The following is a 6,118-nucleotide window of genomic DNA, read 5'->3' as shown; positions in this document are numbered from 1 at the left end:
AACTTCTCCTGTGACACTTGCCTCTCAGAATCGCCCAAGGATGAGTAAGAGATCAATGAGATCTCCAAGTGGAAGCAAGAACTATCAGAGAGAAGACACTAATCAAAAACCCAAGAGCTCACTCACACCTCTGCAGATATCTATATATAGATTTCTCATCCCAGAGATCCAGAGGTTGGGAGGCTGGAATTTTGCATCTTGTAAGGAATTGCTATTAGTTTCTTGAGGCAACATCATAGTGTTGGGTGGTCTAAGCTTTTCATGAGGTGAAGAAGGGCTTACTTGCTGAGAGGATGATGCTGGGTTAGAACAACTGGTTGTAACTCTCTTGGCTCTTTCTTGATTATCAATAAAGCTATTCAAGTTTTCCTCCATACTCTTGTGTGATTTATGTTTTATGCATTTGTATGGTCAATTTACATCTGATCCTAGATTTTTTTATGATAATAAATCCATGTTCTCGTATAGTGTTATGCTACTTTGATTTTGCAGGTAGTCTGTGAAGCTGGGTATACAAGAGAGCAAGTAGCAAAGGACTATCAGAAGAGAGAGGAATCGAGCAAGGAACCAAGCGCAAGACAGAGGTTGGTCTCCTTTATTCTTCCCTCATCTATCTTTCATAAAGGAAAATGAAAGTAGCTTTACTTTGTTTGTTTCTAAGGTAGCTACCAGCCTTAGTGGGATTAGCAGTTCTGCATAGACACTTTTCCCTGTAACACACCCATTCGGCACACTCATCGAGGCAAAGACAAGAAGCAAGTCCGATTGGAGCTGAACATGTATCTAGACAAGTTGATGCATGCGGCCACCAACACATTCTTGGAGAGCAGTGTAGACACTATGCATCAACATATTTTCGGTCCAGTCACATCCAAGAAGACCATGAAAATGTTAACAGATGAGTTAGATGGAGGATCCATACCAATGCAAATGGATGCAACGGAGGCAAGAGTTCGCTTCAGCAAGATTTCACCATGGAGTGCATGCACACCATCACAGATGACCAAGCTTGGCATTAGCTCACAACCTTCACCATCACATCCTTGACTACATGCATGAGTTTTCTCTTTGAGAAAACACATGGAACTGATAGTACGCTATCCTTGACTTTAATCTCAACTGGGTCTTTCTCAGAATAGACATGCATGAGTTTCTGATGAGGGAATCTTCAGTTAAATGGAGTAGCATTAGTTGAGTGCATGCATGCATCAACTGATTGTTAACTCATTATTAGTTCCTCAAATAGTTTGGAACTAATTTAACTAGACTTAACTCAGTAAACTGAGTTAACTAATTACAACTCAAATATAACTCAAATATAATTTAAGGGATAACTCTTGCATGACTTCAGAAAGACTTCTAACTTGAATTTCTCCAACTAATTAATTTAAAATTAATTAATTAATTATTTCCAAGTAGCTGTTAAGACTAAATTCGATTTTAATTCACAATTTAATTCAAGGGAAAATTAAATTGGAATATTATTGTTGCCATATGTCAACAAATCCAACTTCATTGAAAAAGCCCTAACACCAATAAAAACTCAACAATACACTCTCATCATCAACACAACATAATTGGATCTCTCTCTACAGACAACCAATCTACCCACTCAATCAACATTAGGCCCTACTCAATAAGAGAAAAACCATAAACAACTCACTCTAGCTTATCAAGAATTATGTCTCAACATAAATACCAAAAACATACACACTCACTTTACATAGCACCATTATGGACTTAGTATACAAGATATAAGCTTGTCCAATACATGTGAATCCTAGCAACAATACCACAAGAAAAACTTAACCATACAAGGCTCATGACAAAAATACAACAACTATAGATGTTACATGGTATTAGCTACATAAAATTCCTCCAATATACATGATGCCCTAGCAATACTTAGTAGTTAATACCATTGCAACACAAGCAATGTTAGCCACATAGAAAACTCAAATAAAACCTATAGAAAGTATACTACAAGCTCCAGAAACAACAACAACCCTTTATTTTATGACACCACAATAATTACATTAGTTGTAGATATATTTTCCTTTCTCCAAACACAGAGGAAATTCATGTCTACATAAAACACTCTCAACACTCCATTATAGATGCCTTCATCACTCTAGCATATCAATCAAAACATGCTTGCGTACTTTGATACCAAACATAGCATAGATCCATACAAAACCCACTATTAATTGCTTAGACATAACATTGTAGGATGACAAGATTCTCTACATAGGGGTATTCATCAAGTTGTAATTGTATCACAGAATTCGGCTCATATCACCATCTAAATGCATACCACACACTCTTCCATTGCACTCATATTTACTCTCACGCAAAATGGGTGATACACTCTGTCACTCTCAGTAGGGTCCCATGCCATGTACATTAACTATGCACTAGAATAACAATGCATAATTTTGGGATTTGCATAAGTCTTTTCAATGTAGGAAACCAAATATCATTCTTTGCATACTAATCACACGTCTATTTAAACCACTTCATTCAGGCTGTAATCGATCTTCAGATTAGTCCATGGGAAACGTTAAATAGTTCCTATACTAGAAACAAGGAACAAAAGAGAAATTTGTTCCTAGATCGCTCAATACATCATCATCTAAAGAAAATAAATTGTTCTATCATGTCCTTGGATCCCCTATCACACCTTCATTGCCAAGAGAAACACCAGATATGAATACTAAACTTAACAAAAACCAATTAATCTCACTTATGTCACTATCAAATCCGAAATTTTTGACCACATTTATTACTTTCCATCCATAATACATTGCAAAAAAATGTCACAAAATGAACCATATCAAGTCATTAATTAACTTTCACTTCATTGGTGACCAAATCAAGCATTGCATTGACTCATTCCAGATTAAATAATGTAAATCAAAAAAACCAATTCAACACTGCATTAACCATGATCCACTTCACTGATTACTAAATCAACACAATGGTTGGATCTTGCATTCATTATATTCACACTTTCAGAACAAACCTGCTTGAATGTTATGACCAAATAAAAAATGACTTATATTTGACCAGCTCATCATTGAATACATTCCATCCTTCTTTCGAGACCCAATCAACCATTATTGCATTTGAGACCAGATCAGACACTATTTTGATCACCTATCAATGTTGATTGCATATTTGTTTATGATAATAAATTAACTCAGATTTGGATATCGAATAAGATAACTTATGGACCAGATCTATGCATTTGTGACCTCATGACTAGATCAACACGAACTCAATCAATCATTAAATAAATGTGACTAAATAAAAAACACTTCACATACCTTATCAATGCCATTATGTGAATTCATTTTTCCTTCTTCTAATCGCACCTCTCGAACCAACACTATTTTGGCAAAAAACATGTTTTAATATGATTTCATATAGAAGTTGTCATCTGCACAAGAGCATATAGAGGCACACGATACTTGATTCACATTGGAGATTGCTCATTTTATTAGAGAAGTAAATGCACAACATTCTTAGACTTTTCAACCAACACTTAATTGAACTCGATCTTATAGCAATCACACCTTGTCTCTGTTACATGAATATATATTTAGGAAAACAATTGATTTACTTCAAAAAATTCTCAATGCATTCATCAGATGGATCAAAACAAAAAAATACACAAGCTACCATGAAAGCACATCTTGTTAGATTATACTAGATCTTAGGCATGAGAAAAACAATCAACAGAGCTATAAAATTGGTGTTTAAACCTTGTCAAACCAACACACCTTAGCGATATACCAGAAATAAGATTAGCTCCTCATACTATACTCTTGATCATGTTATACAATTGTATCATATGATCGAAACAGGAAGGAACTTAATTTACTGGAGGTAAGTGATTGTAATTTCATGTGATGATAGTATATCCACCATCATATGCACAAGATCACAACATATATGTCCCTAGATTTATGATTGCATAAAAATAAGGAAAATTCACAACATTATCGATCTCAATAGCCTCTAAATCAGAACACACAACAAAATATATCAATCCCTAGATAACTAACACATCACCTCTAAAATCATCATTGAATAAGAGATTATCAATAAACTACTTCACACTGTATGCCAGATCATAGTCAGTTAGACCTATGATGGCATTATAGTTTTGAAAAACAAATTCTTGATATTCATGATGTAGATCAATTCTGACCATAGTCTACTATAAATATACAACTTCTAATAGATTGAGATCAAGATAAGAACAAAATTAAATGCAAACCTCAAACTCCATGTGTATCTCCCCCTGAGATCATCCAACTTTTGCTACAACTTCATTCTAATTTCTTCCTCATGCTGCTTAAGAAGATGCTACATGATCCCCCTAAGTCCAAGTTTATTTCAATTTTTCATTGAGGTCTCTTGGTGCTCCTTCTTCTTCCAAGCCCTTATTTGTCTCTTTCAAACTTTATTTTTGATGTACTTTGAATAAGCTTCTCTTTTTTACTAGATCGCACAAAGGAAATAGGAAAATTTCAATCCTAGGAAATGGGGCCAAGATTGTGACAAATGTAACATCTTATATGTCCAAAGAAGGGTGGAAAAGACTCAAGTCTTCTACTTCTTTGCCTTAGATTCTTGTTCCTCTTTTCATTGGCCCTGCAAACAACAAACTTATACCAAAAAGGATTGCCTAGTTAACAGTAGCCATAAAAGAAACTTCTATAGCTAAAGATTGGTGATGATCTTATTTGATTGCTTGATTGTGAAGGATTCCTTTTTTGTCCCATCTTTAGTTGTCTATAATGCTAATAAGGATATATTATTTTGTGTTTATGATCAACTGTTATATGTCCAAAACTATGGCAAGTGAAGCAGTTGATATCCTCTAATGATGAAGAAAAATATATTATAGATTAGGGTCCTTTTCTTGACTCTTTTCGTGGTTATTGATTCAATAGTTGACCTCCTTTCTTGTTGGTGTCATTTTCTTTGAAATTCTTTTTGGATGCTTCCTTGGAACTAGATTCTCCTTTAAAATTATTCAAGGTATTGGTACTACTTTGTATCCTCAGCTGATTGTTCTTCTTCTCTAAATCATTCCTCATTGAAACCACTTCTGATTCTAATATTTCACATTTATTTTCCATTTCCTTAAACTGCTTGCTCATTCCCTTTTTAATTCTCTTTCCTTCTTCTATTTGGTTTTTCAAGTTAATAATTTTTTCCTTAAAAGCATGCTCTCTTTCTTCAAGTATTTGACAAAGATTCTTCGGATCTCTATTTTATGTCGAGAGGTTATCTATTTCAGCCAACGTTGAACTAAGCTTAAATTCATCTTCAACTATCTCTTCTCTTGATAGTCAACTACTTTAATACTAGGAGAGTAAATCTCATCTATCTGATCACTTTCCTGACAAGGGGAATTTTTCTTCTTCTTCCTTTTATTCTCTTTTCCTCCATCATTTCTATTGGTTTATTCTTCATACAGGGATTGAAACCTATCCCAAATCTCCTTTGTAGACATGACATCCATGACTTTCTTAAGGTTCAGACTACAAATATTATCATGAATTGCACACTTGACCTGGGAATTCCACTATTGAACTTGTTTTGAAGGGGGTTCTTCACCATAACCATTCATCACTACTTTCTAAACTTCATATCAAAGTGTAGATAATTGAGATTTCAACTTCTCTCTCCATTATTGAAAGTTTGCAAGATTGAGCAATAGAGCACTTTGATAATGCTTGATTCACCCAAATCTACCTTCCAACAATTAAACTGCAATAGAAGGCACCATATCCGATACCAACTGTTGGAAAATTAGTTATATTGAAGAGAGGGGGTGAGTCAGTATAATGTAGATTGAATCATCGTTAGCATTTTTTCATCAAAACATTAATAATTCAATTAAACACCTAAACAACTAGTAGCATTACACATGAACAACAAATATAAACATGCATGAAACTTCAAAAAACAACATAACAATTACAAAAATGGACACCTTATATTTTAGGTGGAAACACTCAAGGGGAGAAAATCCACCTTACTGCTACTTTGCTTGTCTTCTTCTATTAATATTTCAATATTTTCTTTTATGTAGATTTGCTAG

The sequence above is a fragment of the Pinus tabuliformis genome, chromosome 2_2 (genome assembly GCF_031772625.1).
Source record: "Pinus tabuliformis cultivar Carrire ecotype Pingquan chromosome 2_2, CPIR1, whole genome shotgun sequence".
NCBI lineage: Eukaryota > Viridiplantae > Streptophyta > Pinopsida > Pinales > Pinaceae > Pinus > Pinus tabuliformis.
Note: the sequence above shows the minus strand (reverse complement) of the source record.